This window comes from Ictidomys tridecemlineatus, chromosome 8 (assembly GCF_052094955.1).
Source record: "Ictidomys tridecemlineatus isolate mIctTri1 chromosome 8, mIctTri1.hap1, whole genome shotgun sequence".
NCBI lineage: Eukaryota > Metazoa > Chordata > Mammalia > Rodentia > Sciuridae > Ictidomys > Ictidomys tridecemlineatus.
In genome coordinates, this window is record NC_135484.1 from 139955118 (window position 1) to 139973750 (window position 18633).

At 49.9% G+C, this 18633-nt stretch overlaps 1 protein-coding gene across 9 annotated transcripts in view; it reads left to right on the plus strand.

Annotated features, from left to right (window-relative positions):
- The window catches only part of Rreb1 (ras responsive element binding protein 1), a 180368-nt gene that overhangs the window by 38300 nt on the left and 123435 nt on the right, over positions 1-18633 (plus strand). For 3 of the 9 annotated variants that reach the window (XM_078020504.1, XM_078020510.1, XM_078020511.1), the window contains exon 1: positions 11060-11197. The exons of 2 other annotated variants lie outside the window; for them this stretch is intronic. The gene's annotated coding sequence lies outside the window, so the exon portion shown is untranslated. Of the gene's footprint in view, positions 1-10817; positions 10906-11059; positions 11202-11711; positions 11850-12596; positions 12619-18633 lie in introns of those variants that run through there. 4 more of the 9 variants (XM_078020507.1, XM_078020508.1, XM_078020505.1 and 1 more) reach the window with 4 other exon arrangements.

An 18633-nucleotide genomic window follows, 5' to 3' on the forward strand; every position in this document is an offset into this window, starting at 1 on the left:
GAATCCTCATCTAATGGGGGGGGGCGGGAATCATTTTTAATTTCTGTCATCTTGTCTGAGGGCAGGAAGAGTGACTGGCACTTTCCAAGTCCCCTGAAATACGACAAATTAAAAACTTCTCGTGAGCAATGAACTTGCATTCTGGAGGGAAGATGGACTTAGAAGAGCTGTGTAACCCTCCCCGATGTTCTGAATGTTTATCACACTGCAATAACATTTGTAGTGCAGAAGTACGCTCACAACCCAGTGGTCTAAAACCAGCTGGGGGCCGGGGCTGAGAGCGCTTGCCTAACACGTGTGAGGCACTGGCACGTCCTCGGCGATGCAAACAATAAAAGAAAAAATAGAATGCAGCCAGGGATCAGGAAGGAGGCCATGTTGGGCTTCTGGGCAGCAAAAGGAGATGCTGATCCTCCTGCTTACTTTTGACACATTTAGGAGAAGCACGGTGATCCAGTTTCCCAACCACCGTGCAGATTAGAAATGATCAATTCAAAGGGGAAGAGCAGGTTGCTGTTGGCAGGCACACGGAGTTCAGAAAGAAGTGACAAGGGTCAGCCAGATAGGGAGGGAAGAGGAAAAGCAAAAGCAGACAAACACATTCCAGTTGGAACTCACCGGGGCGTCCCAGGGAATGCTGGCAGGTGGCCTTCACCCACCTCAAAGATGAACGGTCTCTTGAGGATGCGGCCACCTGTGGCCCAGTGTAAAAACTGTCCATAAAAAGTCAGCTTTGGGCTGGGGAATGAAGGGTATGCGCTTAGCATGCACAAGGCCCCGGGGTTCAATCCCTAACACCAAAACAAAAACAAGGAGAAAATTTATTGAATGACAATTGTATATAGTATTAGAAATTTATGATGAGTCCAGAATAGGTTTTTAGAAAAATAACATCACTTCAGATAGCTAACATTTTGTTTTATTTATTTATTTATTTAGGTCCTGGGGATTGGATCCAGGGGCACTTTGCCACTGAGCTACATCCCCAGCCCTTTTAATTTTTTTTTTTTTTTAATTTTGAGACAGGATCTCCCTAAGTTGCTAAGGCTGGCCTCAGACTTGCAATCCTCCTGCCTCAGTCTCTTCCCTGTTGCTGGGATTACAGGCCTGCATCACAGCACCTGGCCAGATGGTTAACATTGAAAGGGAAACCCTTCCAGATATGGTGACTCATGCCTTTAATCCAAGTGACTGGGGAGGCCGAGGCAGGAGGACCATATGTTTGAGGCTAGCCTCAGCAACTTAAGCAAGACCCTGTCTCAAAAAAATTAAAAGGGCTAGGGATGTAGTTGAGAAGTAAAATATCCCTGGATTCAATCCTCAGCACCCCCAAAATAAATAAATAATAAAGGAAAACCTCTCAACTGCTAGAAGTAAAACATTCCTTAAGTCCTCTGGGCTGCTGGGGTATAATGTATTGCGGATAACTGTGGTTGTCTTAAGGTGTTCTCAGTAGCCCATCCTCTACGACTGTGCTGCTTGTCTGAGGTAGACAGGTTTGGATTTGTTTGTTTACAGTACCAGGGATCCAACCCAGGGCTCCACATATATTAGGCAAGCACTACTACTGAGCCACATCCCCAACCCTTTTTATTTTATTTTGAGGCAGGGTCTCCCTAAGTTGCCCAGACTTGAACTTGTGATCCTCATGCTCTGTTCTCACAAATAGCTGGGATTATCGGTGAGAGCCACGGTGCCCCCACAGACAGGATTTAATTGGCCACATTACTAAGTAGACGTTGAAATTCCAAATACCATCTCACCACCAGCCTTCCTCCTTCTGGCAAACCCTGCTTCTGGCCACTTCCTCTATGCCCCCCACCCCTTCCAGCTGATTCCCACCATCCTCCCAGACCGGTCCACCTCTGCACGCTTTGCAAATTAGGCTTAAGAGCCTGCAGGATGCTCAGTTTCTGTGCTTGGTCCAGAATAGAGAAACCATTAGCCAAGATGAGTTCCTGCATTCAAGAGAGGTAAACCCCTCCTTCTGAGAGACAAATACTCGGTCCTCTCTGCGGCACTTCCCCTGCCGTCAGCACCCTACTGCGATGTGGGTTGTTTTTAGAGACAGCACTTCCTTCCAGGTCTTTCCTCAAGAAGATGGGGTCTCCCGGTTCGCAGGAAGTGGAGGCTGTGAGTGTGTTTTCTCCTGTCCCATCCACACCAGGGCTCGTCCTCCTCTCCTACACCCTCCTTCCTGTGTCCCTTAGCTGGGACTGCTGTCACCAATGCCTCAGGGTGGACACCTTCAACGGAGCTTTCCACAGCGGTGGGAGCCAGAAGTCCCAAGATCAAGGTGTTGGCAGCGCTGGTTCCTCCCGGTTCTCCATCTGTTCTCGGTTGCTATACCTCAGTATCACAGAGTGGGTCGTTTATCAAAAGGTCTATTTAGCTCGCGGCTCTGGAGGTTCCAGAGCCCAGTGGGGGACCGTCTTGGTATCTGTGAGGGCTTTCCTGATGCATCCTAACATGGCAGGGGGCATCAGATAGGAGGTATGCTAGTTCAGGACTCTCTTCCTCTTAAAGGACACTAATTCCACCCCTGAGGCTCTACCCACTACTCCTGATTCCTTCCCAAAGGCCCTGCCTCTGAATACATCAACATATGAATCGGGATTACCTAGACCCTAATGGCCTCTCCTTGGCTTGTAGGTGGCCGTCTACTTTCTGTGTCTTCTCAGGTCTTCTCTCTGTGTGAGTCTGTGTCCTGATTTTTTTTTTTTTTTTTTTTGGTGTGTGTGTGTGGGTACCAAGGATTGAGCTCAGGGCCACAGAACCACCGAGCCACCATCCCCAGCCCTTGTTTGTCTTTTATTTAGAGACAACTCACTGAATTGCTCAGGGCCTCTCTAAATTGCGGGGTCTGGCTTTGAACTTGCAATCCTCCTGCCTCAGCCTCCCGAGCTGCTGGGATTAGAGGTGTGCGCCACCGCACCTGGCCCTGATCTCGTCATTGTAGAAGGACACCCATCAGTTTGTGTTAGGGCCCACCCTAATGATTTCGTTTGAACTTTGTATTTCTAAATATTTCTAAATAAATACAGTCTCATTCTGAGGATCTAGGGGTTCACGCTTAAACATAGAGATTTGGGGGGATACAATTGAGATCATAGCACCGCCTTCCGCGGTTGGCACCATCTGTTGATATCTGCCTCTTGGTGTCTTCTGACTTCTCTACCCATTGCTTTTGTGACAGCCTGAGTGGCCACTTTGTCATTTTCCCCCTTAGCCCATCCCCTTCCTCATCTTCAGTAACAGGACTATCCTCATCCCTATGGAGTCCCCGTGTGTCCTGTTCCTGCTTCACATCTGCCCCCTCTCCTGCGCGGAGTGATTAGGTCCTTGCATTCCTTATCAGCATCTTCTCTTCTGAGGGTTCCGGGCCTGAGTCCCCCACGCTCAGCTCTTCTGCCCTCCCTGGCCCCTGCCTGGGCCCTCCGGCCCCTGCTCCTTCAGCTTCAGGCCCCTTGACCACCCCCAGCTCCCACCGCCTCAGCTCCCTTCCCCTGTCATCCTCCTTGGCCATTTGGACCTTGGTCATGCTCCCCCCAGCCCCCTATCATGTCCAGAGGCCCAGAGGTTTCTGGACTCCGTCCCTTGTTTGTCTGGCTTGCACATTTAAATTTCGGGAGCCTTCCTCATCCTCGGCTCTTCTCCTCTGCGGTTCCAAGGCATGGAAGGGAAGCTGAGAAGACAGCTCCCACCGACCACCACCCCTGTCATCCCCAGCCTGGGCCTCTCTCCTGCTGTTCTGCACTGGTGCTTCACACGTTCAAGGCCATCAGATACCGGCTCCCACAACCTGCCTTTTTCCCACTAGTATTTCTCGGTAGGTTCCTCCTATCCTTTTTACCCTCTCTCCCTTCTTAGAATAAGAAAGATCCCTCTTTTCTTCCCAAGGCCGATCCCTTCTCCCTCTTCTCCTCTGCCACAGACGGGAACACACTCTATGCCCCTTCCTTCCAAAGCCCTTCTCGGCTTGGTGTGTCAGGATCCACTCCCTCTCTGGGTCTACATTCGTTTCCTGCTGACAAGAAATGGCCCGGGTGATTTACCCATTCTAAAATCCCTTCCCCAGACCGCGATCGCTTAGGGATCATTTTGAAATCACTGTTGAGCAGGGCTCTTCAACCTTGGAACGATTGACATTTGGGAACCACATAATTCACTGTGAGGGCTGTCCTGTGCATTGTAGTATGTGAAGCAACATCTCTGACCTCCGCTCACTAGATGCCAGGAGTACCTTTCCCCCAACTTGTGACAGCCCAAAATGTCTCCAGGCATTGCCAAACATACCCTGGGGATCAGAAGCGCCCGGTTCAAAACCACTGATGAGAGTGTGGATTCTGCCAGCTCATTGTCTTTAACCTCACTGTGCTAGGTATGTTGAAATTCACAAAATATTCAGCACTTTATTCTGCACATATGGAACAGAATACTTGGAGAGTATTCTGTTCATACCTTGTAAACAGTGTGAGGGCAAGACGATTGTAAACCAAATTAGCAACACTTAAAAAACGTGTGTTCGTTTATCTTTCCAATGAAATCCTTGCTAAATAACTGCACAGACAATAATAGTAGCCCTTCTGCAAAATTCCAACCCAGGACATTTTATTGAGATTAGTCAAGACAATCAAGTAGGCTTTTTTTTTTTTTTTTTTTTTTGGTACCAGGGATTGAACCCAAGGGTGCTTAACCACTGAGCCACACTCTCAGCCCGTTTTTATATTTTATTTTGGGACAGAGTCTCACTAACTTGCTTAGGGCTCTCCTTAAATTGTTGAGGCTGGCTTTGAACTCATAATCCTCCCACCTCAGCCTCCTCCGGAGCTGCTGGGTTTACAAGTGTGTGTCACTGCACCTGGAAAGTCGGCATTGTTTAAAAATTAGGTAACCAATTAATTCTCAGCTGGCTATCAATAATGGTGCGGGCAATAGTAAAAGTGCCTCCCACTGGGGTCAGCCGCCTGGTCTGCGTCTCCTCTCTCCCACTCGCCAGCTGTGGGCTGCTGGGTAGTTCTCTCTGTGCTTCAGTTTCTCCATTGTAAAGTGGGCACCTTGATGGCACCTACCTGACAGGAGGGTGGAGAGGATGAAGCAAGATCTTAGGTGGAAGGCCCTTGGCCGGGTGCCTGGCGCGGGATGCGCGTCCAGTGACTGTTGACTGCTATTATCATTATCATGGTGGTGGTTGCTTTCCTTTCTCTCCCTTCCTTTTCTCACTTGACTTCTCCACGGAGCTCTCGCTGCCTTCACTTCCTCTTCTGCTCCGCGCTGTTTAACCCCTTGCTCCCTGGCTCTTGCCATCCAGGCTCACGTGAACCCACCTTTTTCCACACCCCCCCCCCGCCTTTTTTAGCAACTTGCATCCATGTCTCTCTGTGTAAACCTTTTGCTTTGGAAACTTACACTCACCTCCTTGGCTGATCTGCAGCCTTTAGAGAAAAAGAAAAGAAAGGAAGCCCTGGTCACTCCCTCTTGCTCACCCACAGGATCAGGGGCCCTTCCCTGGGCTCCGGGTTGCCAGCTTTTTCTGTCCCTTGCCTCTCCAGGGCCTTGTCCTGAGCCAGGCATTCTGTGGTCTTCCACACATCACTCTCCCTCCGCAAGAGTCATGCTGCTGGTGAATCTGTCCAGTGGCCCTAGCCCCAGATGAGGGACTCACTCTTCTGAACTCCTAGTGGCTCCCTATGGAGTCAGCTGGGACCAAGCCCAGTGGATTCCATCTCTCCCTTCTCCTCCCTTAGGTCCCTCTGTCCTGATGTCCCAGTGCTTCACCCCGGCACTGCCATCTGTCACTCTAACGCTGCCTTCCTGTCTTTTTGGTGGCACACCTGTTGGAATGCTCTGTAGGAATGGGCTTCGCATTCTCCTATATTCAATTGGTCAGGTTCTGTGGATTCTCTGGCCCCCGTTGTGTCGGAAATCCACTCACCGCCCCCACCTGACAGCCAGCCAGTCCTTCCTTTCGGAGCTAACTCTGTACTCATTTCTAAGGAGCCTTCCTGTTTCATCTTGTCATCTTCCAGACTGTTCTCCGCAGTGCCACCAGGGAGGCTGTCTTCCCTCTTCAACTCCGCAAGCCCTTTCATTGCCTCACTGTTGGGTGGAGTCCAAGTGGCTTCAAGGTGTGTGGTGTTCTTGAGAGCCATCCGGGCCCCCTGGCCATGGCTCCAGCCCCATCTCTTGCTGCCTCCCCTTCTCCCCCCTCTGCTGCCACCACAGAGGGAGGTATTTGCAGTCCAGGAAACTGACCTTGTTTTATGCCTCTGTGCCCTTGTGCTGGCTGCTCCCTGCCCCCTCTGTCTGGCACGCCCTGCCCACTCCTCTCTGCCTGGGGGACACCTTCCCATCTTGTGCAATTCAACAGATCATGTCACCTCATCCAAGCAGCCCTCTCCAATACCACGTCCTTTTCCTTTGGGGGTCCTTTTCTACAGCACAGCCAATTATTTCTACCTCAAGGCTCAATGTCACCTACTCTGTCACCTTCCACCTCGAAGGGCTCCCACTTCTGATTTCCCCCTTTTTGGCCTTCTCTTGGACAGCTGGCTAGGAATCCTCCAGGCCCTGACTTCCTCACCTCCCCTTGCCCATCCCCATCCCTGGTCTACCAGTTGCTTTTCTGTCAATTCTTTCCCTGACATGTTTTTTTTTTTTTTTAAATATTTGCTTAGATGTTTATGGATGTTTTATTCATTTATATGCGGTGCTGAAAATTGAATTGAGTGCCTCTCACTTGCTAAGCAAGTGCTCTACTCCTGAGCCACAGCCCCAGCCCATCTCTGAAGTGGTTCTTGATCCTTCCTTCTCTAGTCCCTCTAGTCCCCACCCTGGGTGCCTGAGATCAATATTCGAACGCCTTGTGGTGTGGCCCTCACTTTAGACTCATCACTTGTCCACCACTGTTTATTTATTTTATTGTATTTTATTTTGGCTGCTGGGGATCAAACCCAGGGCCTTGCACATGCTAGGCAAGCATTCTACCACTGAACTACATCCCCAGCCCTATTCTGTATATGTGATAATCCAGCCATGCTAAAATCCTTACTGATCTCAGGACAGGACACATAATTATAACCCTGCCATTGCTTCTGCTATTTGTATAATGTGTGTGCAGGCACATACATATATACATACGCATGCATACATGTATATGTATGTATTTTGTCGCTTCGATTGACCTGATTGGTTTTTTTTTTGTACCAGAGATTGAATCCAGGGGCACTCAACCACTGAGCCACATCCCCAGCCCTTTTTATATTTTATTTTATGACAGGGTCTCACTGAGTTACTTAAGGCCTCGCTAAGTTGCTGAGGCTGGCTTTGAACTTGCAATCTTCCTGCCTTGGCCTCCCAAGCTGCTGGGATTTAAGGCATGCACCACCATGCCCAGCCAATCTGATGTTTTGAATCCTACTCCCCATTTCCTAAATTTCTAGCGTTTTCCATGTTCAGTTTCATTGCTTTATCTTTTGTGGAGCTTTCTTTTATCTCTTTGAAGATAGAGGGATTTTTTTTAAGTATATGTAGAGTTGTGCAATCATAACCATGATCAGTATTTGAACATTTTTATCATCCTCCAAAGAAACCCCATTTGTGTTAGCAGGATGTCCCCATTTCTCCCAAACCTTTGGCCCTAGGTAATTGTTTATTTACTTTCGGTCTCCTATTCTGGATATTTCATATAAATGGAATCGTATTATTTGTCCTCGGGGGTCTGACATTTCATTTGGCATAATGTTTTCGAGGTTCATCCATGTTGCTGCATGTGTCAGTACTTCATGTCTTTTTGTGGCTGAATAATGGGTATGATTACACCACATTTTTTGGCCCATTCACCAAGAAACGGGTCTTGAATATTTTTTTTTTTAGCTATTATGAATAACGCTCCTGCCAGGCATGGTGGTGCATGCTTGTAATCCCAGAGATTCAGGAGGTTGTGGCAGGAAGATCACAAGCTCAAGGCCAGTCTCAGCAATTTAGCAAGGGCCTGCCTAAAAATAAATAAATAAATAAATAGGACAGGGGATGTTGTTCAATGAGTGGTAAAGCACCCCTGGCTTTAATCCCCAAAATAATAATAATAATAATAATAATAATAATAATAATGCTATGAGCATCTGTATACAAGTTTTCCTGTGAACCTTTATTTTAATTTCTAGCATTATGAACCTAGGAGTGGAATTTCTGGGTCATAGAATAATTCTATGTTTAACATTTTAAAGATCTTCCAAGAGATTTTTTTTACATGGCTACATCTACCAGGTGCAGTGGCCTATGCTTGTAATCCTAGCTACTAGGAAGCCTGGACAGGAGAATCACAAGTTCAAGGCCAGCCTGAATAACTTAATGAAACCCTGTCCCAAAATAAGTAAGGACTGGGTATGTACCTCAGTGTTAGAGCATCGCTGGGTTCAATCCCCAGCACTGTCCCTGCCCTACACACAAAAGGCTGGACCCGTTCACTTTCCCACCTCAGAGGTATGAGGGTTCCAATTTTGCCTTATCCTTGCCAACACTTATTGTCTCTGTTTTTGGTGATAGCCATCTTAGTAGATGTGAAGTGGCATGTCACTGTGGTTTTGATAGCATAATTCCGTAAATATTTGTTGGATAAGTAGTTTATATGAAATATGAACAAACAAACCTCCGAACAGGTGGCTTGACTTCCAAGTTTATTAATTAGCTACAAAGGAGGAGAAGGAACACAGAACCCAGTATCACTGGAATCCAATTTTTAAAAAGTAACTTTTAATAAAACAACTTTCTTTTTTTAGCTGCCGGTATAATAGAGATGGTGATTTGTCATGAAAATCCGATGTAGCTTTGGAGGTTTGAATGTATTTTGCAGAATAAACTAAATTACAAGTAAAATTCCACCTTTGATATTGTTTCTAGTCAAAAATCTATCACTGAATGAGAAGACCAGGAAAATCAGAAGCAGGCAAGTAAATAAAGCAAAATTGCCCACCTGGCCTTTCCTCTGCCCTCTCATTGGAACAGGTTACAAATTGGAAGCACGAGACATCAATTCCGTGATGACTGTGTGAATGGTGATTCCTGTTTAGAGACCTGCCCACTGCCCATTTCCTCCAAGGCAGGCCAGTCTTCAAAAAAAAGCATGTGATAATAACACTTGGGAACAGGGGTTGGGAGGTGAGGGCATAAAGCTTAGAAAAACGCAACTGCTAAAGTCTCTCTGAATAGAGTTTTCCTCAGTAAACAGTAGACCCTGGGAAACCTAACAGGTTCTGAAAACTTATTTTTAATCACTGGAAGTCAGAGAAACAGCCAGCTGAATCGGTTCCCTCTTGGGCAGTGGTTTAGCCTACTTATCTCAAGCCAGGGGTAAATGGTCCAACTGCTTTTCTTTGGTTCTAGAGAGTTCTTTCTTGGTCAAGACCCATCCATGAGTCTGTCCTGAGGCCGACACTTCTGCCTGCAGCCTTGAAAACTATGGAGTTTAGCTGAAGGAAGGCCTCAAATTAAAACCCACAATGGGGCTAATAACTTTGTAGGGTGTTCAAGGGTTCTTGGAGGAGCTGGTGGGTGGAGCCAGGGTCAAAGGTCAGACTAAAGGAGGAGTCGCCAGCTCTGTGCATGTGTAACATCATCTTGCCTCAGTAGTCTCAAATGCATAACTCTCCAGTCCTGTTCTGTGTTCTTTCATCTTTATGGGGGTTGGGGGGGGGGAAGGGGGTTTATTTTCAACAACCACGCTCATCTTGATCTTTCTGAAGATGTGTCCAAAGGCCCAGAGAACTGGCCCCCTTGGGAGCCTCAGTAGGAAGAGAATCACCAGTTGGAAACATGTCAGCTGCGTTATAGAGGAAGCACGGCCAGGCCTGGTTTCTCTGGGCTCTCTGATAACTCGGGCCAAGAGAGCCCGGGCGAAGTGCGAGGTGGCGGCAGGAGCCGCAGGGATGGAGAGCGGCTCCGAGGAGGGCCCCTGTTTTTCAGAGTTGAAACAGGAGCCCTCTGAGAGAAAAGAGATATTGCATGTGGCTTCCCTGACGCCTTGGAGGGCGACGTGGATGACACAGCATCAGCCGTTCCATGGCGGGGTGGGGACACGGTGGCGGTAGGCGCCTCCGCCATCCCCGGCTCCATCGGCGACCAGGAGCCTCCGCTGAAGCATCCTTTTGCGGGGCGCAGGGCAGGGTGGGTGACCCGAGTGGAGGCGCGTGGCGTTTGTTAGACGGGAGCGAACGCTGGCGCAGCCTCAGGTTGGAAGGACCGACCGGGCAGCGCGAGCGCGTGAAGCTGGGGGCGGGGAAACGCGCCTGTGCCTTAATCTCCTGCCCATCCTCTACTCGCCCCACCTGGATGCAGAGCGAGGACCGCGTGGAGGAGGCGCCGCGCCGGTGGGGCTCCCCCTCCGCCACGTTACCCTCCCCGGCCTCCGAGGTGCCCCTCTCGCTGCCCCCGGGCGTCGCCGCCTTTCCCCCTCCTCCGTTAAAATAGTGAAACAAACCATGAAGTAAAGTGATGGAAACCCGGGGACCGGGAGCCGCCGGCACTGAAGGCTGGAGGGGAGGGGGCGCGGTGGCTGGAGAAGGTGGCCGCGGGTGAGCGCCGGGCCGGGTGGGCTCGCGATCAGCTGCGCCAGCCCAGACCCTTCCCCTCGGGCGGCGGGCCCTCCCCTGGCCCCGGGCGCCTCCGGAGGGCGTGGGGCAAACCTGGGGCTGCGGTGGGGGTGGGGTGGGGACTTCACCTCCATCCATCCCGGGATGGCCCCGGCGGTCACCCCGCTAAAATCGGGGCGGGGGCGGCGGTAGGGACGAGCGGGTACCGCGGTCCTCCCCCCCCCCGCCCGAGCCGCCGCCGCCGCCGCCGCGGCCGCTCAGTAACACGTCCCCTGGAGACTCGCAGGAGCAACACGTGATGTGTCTACTTATCAGGGTGAGAGGGGGAGAGCGAGTCTCCGAGCGTGCGGGCGAGGAAGCGGGGCGGGGGGCCGAGGCGGGGGCCGGGACGACGGCTGGGGCGCTGGGGTCGCCAGCTCCTCGCCCACCTCCCTCCCTGAGGGAGAAGAGGAGGAGGGGAAGTGACTGCGGAGTTGATGAACTTTGCACATCCAGAAACGCCATTTTGATTCCTTTTCCGGAACAAGTTTGCATCTCTCTCCGTTCTCTCCCCGAAGCCCACCGGTCCCCACCGCATCATGCCTGGGAGCCGAGCGCCCTGGCGGGCCGTAAGTACGCGTCCCGGGTTCCGGCTCGCGGTCCTTGGGTGGCAGCGAGATGTCCGGGGCACAGCCGGGAGCGACCTTTTAAAGAACTTTTTGGGGATGGGGAGGGTGAAGTCTGCAGAGTGCGTTGTACTTTTGAAACTCGGCGTCTCCCGGAGCGGAGGACCCGCGCACCCCACGCCGCGCAGCACGCGCTGGGGGCGGTGGGGCCAGCCGGGGATGAGCCCGGCAGCCCTCTCCCCTCGGGCTCGGAGCCCGGCCGCTCCTCCTCCTCCTCCTCCCCCTCCTCCCCTTCCTCCGCTCCTTTCCCCTTCCCGAGCTGCCGGCTCTGCCAACCAGCTCCCAGCGCGAGCCGCCGCAGCGCCCCGCCAGCAGGACCTGATGCGCATCCATATTAGCCGTCCGAGCGCAGGAATCCGGCCCGACCCGCGCCGCCTAGTTTATTTTTAACCAGCACCGCGGGGACTCGGATGGTGCACGCACCGCCGGCCAGAAACATCTTCCCAGCGCAGCTCTCCATCTTCCGCCCTCTCTCCCCCGACATCCTCCCCCCCATGTGGGAGGGGAAACTTTTCTCCTACATACTTTCGAGTCCCTCTCGGGCCGGGAAGCACGGAGATGACGGCGCCCGCCCGCCCGCCGCCGCCGCCGCAAGGTATCCGGGGGTGCCCGCTTGGGGGTGCCTGCCCGGGGTGCTAGACCGGGGCTGCTCGGTGGGAGCATCCGCCGCGCCCTGCTCTGCGGACTTTGATCCTCCCGGGAGGACGGCGCCGGCCGGGAGGGGGCCGCGGGCAACCCCGCGTCCTCGCGGGTTCTCGGCTCGCGGTGGGGGTCCCGCCGACCACCGCCCCGGGGGGCCGGGGAAGGAGGGGACCGGGCCGTGGCGGCGCGTATTGTTCCCTTGTTCTTCCGTTGGCGGGGTACTTGTTTTCGTGGGAGACCTCGGTGAGGATCGAGCCTGCATCGCGGGGCGGGGGGGCTCGGGCCCGGCGCCGTCACGAGCACAGGAAGGAGGCCGGGAGCATCCGAGGCGGGGCCCGCCGCCCGGCCCCGCTCCGCCGCCCAGCTGTGGAGCGCGCTCGGAAACTTTTGTCCGCCGCCGGCTGGACCAATTTTTCGCAAGTTCTGGGGCTTCGCTTCCTCCTCCCATCCCGGCCCCGCAGCGCCCAGCGGGGGGGGGCGGGGGAGGCCCGGGCGGGCGGGGCGGGGTGCGGGGCCAGGGGGCCTGGTCCTCCACCCCCCGCGCTCGAGCCCAGTTCCCGGCGCCCCCTCCCCGCTCGCGGTCTCTTAGGAAACTGCGACCTTAATGGTTGCTAAGGAGCAGGGGAGGTCCTTCCCGTCGCCAGCCCCCTCCCTGGGAAGCGGCGTGTTTTCTGGACCCGGCCAGGGTCGCTTCGAGGATGTGACCCGCTCCCCCGCCGCGCGTGAGTGTCGGGCGCGGTGACCGAGCCCGGGTCCCGGCGGGGCGGGGGTCTGGGGGTGCGGGGACCCCACGGGTCGCAGGCCCGACTGGCTACGGGGCCGCTTGACAGGCGCCGCGTGCAGCAGCTAGCGTCCCTCATTCGCGGTGCATCCGTGATGGGTTATAAAAGAGGAGGAAAGTATTTCTCCTTGCTCAGCAGATTTGCCCTCCCTTGCTCCTTACTGGTTAGGAGATAGAACGTGAGCCCAGATCCGGACGAGCAGTTCACATTCCATTACGAAATTCTACACGGCTTCAGAGCCAGCAGCAGCACACATTCGGGGCACTTTGGAGGGTTTTTTTTTCTTCTTCTTCTTTTGGGGATGCTAAGTAGTGGTGGTGGTGGAGAGAAGTAAAGGGGTGAATAAAGAAATGGAACTTTTGGGTATGCTGAAAAACCTGTCTAAGGATTTTTCATCAGAAGAACAATTCACCCTAGTTCTTGTTTTTGAGACTAGGTTTGAGCTTAGCTCTTGAAAAGCCAAGGGAAAGAAAGTTTGCCTGTTGAATAGGGATGCTGGAAATTGCAAGGTATTTCTGTCTCGAAAGGAGATGGTGTGGCTGATGTGCATTCCCGTATTTTTTAGATCTTTTTTTTTCACCAGTTAATATCTGTGCTTGTGTACAAGTGTGTTCTGAAAAAAAAAAAGTTAATTGAAGTGAAAGTTGGGGAAATGAGAGCGGCAAAGAAAAGAATGTGTTTTTGTTTGTTCACACCCGTGAAAAGCATCCTCTAGATTTGGTGCTTTTCGGAGTAGGCAGGTATGGTTTCCAAGACATAATTTAACCCGGAAGTTTCAGTTAGAGGCTTGGCTAAAGCCTCTTTTAAAAAACTCTGCTTCCTTCAAGAATCCACAGAACTTTTGAAGGAATGAATTTGAAATACTCTAAATAATATATGCAAAGTGGACCATTGTTTTGATGTTGTTATTGTTTTTTACTTCTGCCCTTTGTAGGGAGACTTCTGGGTACCTGTTGATGGGTTCTGCTTTGATGTGTTTTGAGCTTTGGTTACACTGATGAATTAAACATTTCAGTGGCTTTAATCAAGTTTTAAATGTGTGAAAAAAAATACCTTTCCCCCTTTTTACAGAAGAAAGGGAGAGAGGAGCTCTTTGATTGATTGATTGATTTCTCTTTCTTCATTTTAGGTTAATGAACTTGCACTGTCCTATCATTCTTAAAAATACTGCTGAACTGGTTGGCTTTTAGAATGCTTTGTTTTTTAAAAAGGATTTGCTGGATATGTGATAATCTTAAGAAATGCTGCTGATGCTTACTGGTGTATGGAATATCATTCTCTGCATTTTCCTACATACCATTTTATTTCTCATCAGAAATTCAGACTGTCCAGCCTCATGACAGACTAGTGTTTGTTACGTGATGATCTTGCCTCTGACTCAGCTGGTACAGGTGGAACATCCCTTCCTAGGCATGTACACCATCCAACAAGTGACCTTTTGATTGAAGGGTCTTTTTATTTTAGATTTCTTCCGGCATCCAACACAAGTACTGAATATTGAAGGAGGAAAATGAAGCCTAACTTTATTCATCCTGCATCTGATCAACAGCTGTTTATTGGTTACCTGCTTTAAGGCAGGCAATACGTAGCTGCTGTTAGGAGACCCCTCATTTTTAACTCTTTAATTTTGAACTGTTGTGTGAGTTCACTTCCTGGGTCAGTTTGGAGGTCTTTGCTTGCTATCTGTATGCTCACTTGCTAATATAATGATATCAGCTTCAGCTAAGGAAATTTCCTGTTTAATGAAGTTGAAAAATTCTGTCCTTTTAGGGGTTTCCATGGCATAATTAATATAAACTTGACTAATATAAAAATTGGTTAAACCTGCTCTCTAGATGCAGTCAGAAGTGAATCCTTTTGATGTTTCTATTCATTATCCTTCTGAAAAGTAGGTGGTGCTTAGAAGGTCATAGGATAAGGGTTGCTAAGCAGCTAAACAGAAGGATGCTAAAATTAACCGAAGCATTTTTGAAAGGGAGTCCTTCCCTGTTTTACATTATTTACTGGATTTAATCAATTTCTGAACTCTCCAGGTCCTTTGACCTAGAAAGGTAGAATGTTAATGTTGATTTTGTTTTTGTTGTCATATTTAAATAATCTTTCTTTTGTAATGTGTTTAATTGAAGTTCAGTTTTCTTTGACCTAACCCTGTGGTGTCAAATGGCAGCTTGTCTGAGGTGACTTCGTTTCTGTTACCAAATGTGTTCAGGTTAAGCATTCCCAAGGATATGTGTATGTAACTGCACCTTTTCTCACATGTTAATAAGACTTTTTGTTTTGGAAAGTCTACATAATCCATAAAGTGATACCTTACTTATATTCTTCATTAAACAGATATGCGCTCAAAAGAAATGCAGCATAGGTATCAATAGAAATTATGCAGTATAGTCTCACCTGATAAGGGGACAATAGCTTTCTCTCCCCCTTCACTGAGATTACCACTCTTAGATTAGGCCTCCATATGTCCCCACCTCCATGTTACCCCACCTCTCTGGCTCAGTTTATTCAGCTCAGTTCATACCTACCTTTTAAAAAAGAATTGTATTAGGTTCAGAATCTCTTCAGAGGAACTGAGCAAATGTTAGAAAACAATAACAATTGTGGTTTGCATTACATTTCTACCATAAATGTGTTTTAAGTATGTTTGCAGCAAGATAAAAGGTAGAAATCTGAAGCCAGGGTTGGTAACCATCACCTTGATTGAACGCAGCCCCAGTGTGAAGGTAGAAGTTTCCGTGTCTCAAGGTCATCTGTGTACATCTGACCTGTTGAACACACATTGTTGAGTCATATTTTTTTACATCCAAATATAATTAGGAAATGGGTAAATAAGTGTGCTGTTTCTTCTCTCTCTTTCTCAGAAAGTGATTTTGGGGTAGGAATAGTCAGAGCCTTCTTCAAAAGGCAGGGGTCAGATAGTGCCTGCCACACCCTGGGGGGACCTCGTAAATCAGAGGTAAAAGGTGTACCATCTGAAACCCAGAGGGAGGCTCATGATGTGCTTTCTGAAATGCATCACTTACTTTTAATTTCCCTCACTCCCACATGGAAGGCAGACTACAGAGAGGAAAACCATCCGCTGGTGTTTTCTTTACAGTGAGGTGGAAGAATGAGGAAGGTGGGGAGGAGCTTTTCCTAGCTAGCAGCCTTCCGTAGGCAGTGTCATCAGCCCAGCTTCCCCCAGTTTCTCTCGTCCCCTTGCCTGGGTGTCCAACGTGGCCTGAAGGGCAGCCCGAGCGTGGCTGGAGATTGCACTCTGCTCCTTGGCAGCGGCGGGTGGGGCAGAGATGGAAAGGAGGGGGCAGGGCGCTGTCCTTCCAGTGACCGGGTGCATCTTGCTTTTGATGGGACTGCAGGGCACGTCGTTGTCTGTCCATCAGTAAAGGTGGCTGCCTGTGAATAGGTGCTCAGACAAAGCAATGGGAGAGGGTGGAGACTGTTTGCTCTGTGTGATTCAAGCCTGTAACGCTAAGAGAATTTGAAAACCTCTGTTAAGTCCTGGGACTGGGGACTGGCTGCTCCTGCGGGGATTCACCTGAGGCTGGAAGACTGCTTGCGGGCGGGTGGAAGTCACTGGGTGGAGAGAGAGAATGAAAACCCCCACTGGCTTTGTCAGACGGCCAGACTGAAGAGAAAAAGTCTCAGTGGGGGTAATTAGATAAAGCTTTTAAATGCTCTATTTGTTTTTCCCCTGAGCTTGCTTGGTATTCCACCACCCGCCCTCCCTGAGACTGTAGAGTAGGATTGTTATAAAAACGTTTTGAGTCTGCTGGTTGAATTACTTTTCCGCGTACCTTCTTGGACAGAGTTAGTTTCAACCTGCTTTTGTGAAGGCCGTTAGCAAAAGTTCTGAGTTTGAGCCCAGAGCAGCTTTATTTTACTGCTATGCCTTGATCTACCCATGGGCTGGTGAGAAGTCAAGCCAGACCCAGAACTCCCAAGTCCAGCCTGACTGTACAACAGCTGTTCTTTAGAATCAGCTTGGCCTCAGAGGACTTAGCATTAAACGTGTGCACTCTGTTTTTCTCTGTGTGTGTGGTTTTAAAATAAGAACTTTTTGAAATTAACTCCCTGTTGCATTTGAAGGTGTAAGGGAATTCCTTAGCTTTTGGCAGCATTGCTATTGACGAATGTGATTATATACGTTATTTCGGTAGCTTTACTCTTTTCTACACGCCACCCCCCACCCCCCACCCCCCCAGCCCCAACCTGTGCTGGGAATGGAACCCAGGGCCTGGTGCATTCTAGGCAAGTGCTCTGCCACTGAGCCACATTCCAGCCCATTCAGGAGCTTTTCTACCTTATGGGATTGTTGGAAGGATAAAATTAATGTTCCAGAAAGTCAAAATCTATATATGGAAAAAAGTGGTGTATTTTGAGCTCAGGAAGCCTTGTGGGTATCCACTCTGGATTTCCTTTTCCAGAATTTTACCCAACTCAATTACGTTAGGCAGAATTTGCCCAGGAGTTTGTGTTCAAATGGGGGAAATGTAGTCCTTTCTTTTTGCCTCCAGGGTGGAGAGCAAACAGAACTAGTAAATTCTTCTTAATGAGATTTGCTTAGGAATGAGTTTTAAGGAAAAAGCCAGTGGCAAACTTAGAACTCACTATTTAAAGGAGTGGTTGTCAACTTGGTGGCTCTTCCCCAGGGGGCATTTAGCCGTGTCTGGAGACACTGTGGAGTGTCCTGATCTGGGAGGGGACAGTTGCTACTGAGGAGAGACCAGAGATGCTGTTCTGCCTCTTGTGGAGCACAGGATACATTCCCCCACCTCCAATAGATTATTCAGCCCCAGATGTCCTCCAAGGTTAGAAAGTCTGCTTTAAAAGTGCAGTAGCAGGTCGCAGGGTGAAGTTTGCCCAGCATGCAGGAGCACTGTTTAAAAAAAAACAACAAAAAAACAGCATAGTAGTGGTGGCCTGTCATACCTGCAAGTAGACTTGAGGTTCTCCCTGTATTGCATGCATTTTATTTTGAAATCTGAAATTCCATAAAGCAAGTAAGGTCTTATTACATGCCTGTAAGGTACCTTGGTTGGTAAGTTCAAGGTTTCACAGAAAACTGGGGGGTTGGGGAAAACCGTAATGTTTGGAAACCCTGTTAGTAAATTAAAATTCTAGAACTCGTCTGCTTCTAAAACAAACCAGATTCCCTGGCACCAGGAAGCTGTTCTGATAGGTGGCTCAGCTTTCCGAGTCACTTCTCCAGTCATTAAGGAGACTTGCTCTGGTGCTGTCATCCGCCAGTTCTCCCTGGAGTTTTGAGTTATGTGGAGTATACTTTTAAGTGTTTGAACTAGCCCCTACTTGCTTGATGTTTTTGTACTCATGGTCTCCCTTATTTTGTTTCCTCAAGTTTTTGCAAATTTCTTACATAACAATCTGCCCTTCTTGACAGCGCCTGTGAGCAGGGTCTTCTGTTCAGTGGTCTCCTCTTAAGAGCCAGTGGAGAGTTGCACGGTGGCTGGAAGGGATGGGGAAGGAGGCAGTAATTATTTTTATATTCTTGCCTTGGTCTCGTCCTTCACTCCCGCCCCCAACATAGGAAGGAGACATAGAGGAAACTAGAGTGGAAGAAAAAGGGGAACAGAATTCCAGAAAAGGAAGGGCTGCCTGTGTTGGGCAGACTGTTGCCCCCCAAGGCCTGACTCCCTCTTAACCTTACAGACACAGGTAGCTCTTGATGACAGCTCTCTCTCTCCTTCTTGCACGAGTGGACTGACTGCTGGGGGTGCTCATTGCCATGGCTCGGCTGTGTCCCTCTGCATCCTGGAAGCTGAGCCCTGTCACTCTGCATCCTGGTGCTTCTCTGCCCTCTCTTCTCAACTATGGGGCAACTCCTGGCTCTATCCACTTACAACTTCTCCCAAGCCGGAACCTTCAGGTACCTCCCCCTGCAGGTACTTGTAAAAGTGAAAGTCATCTCCCTCCTTTCTGAAAAGTGATCTCAAGCAC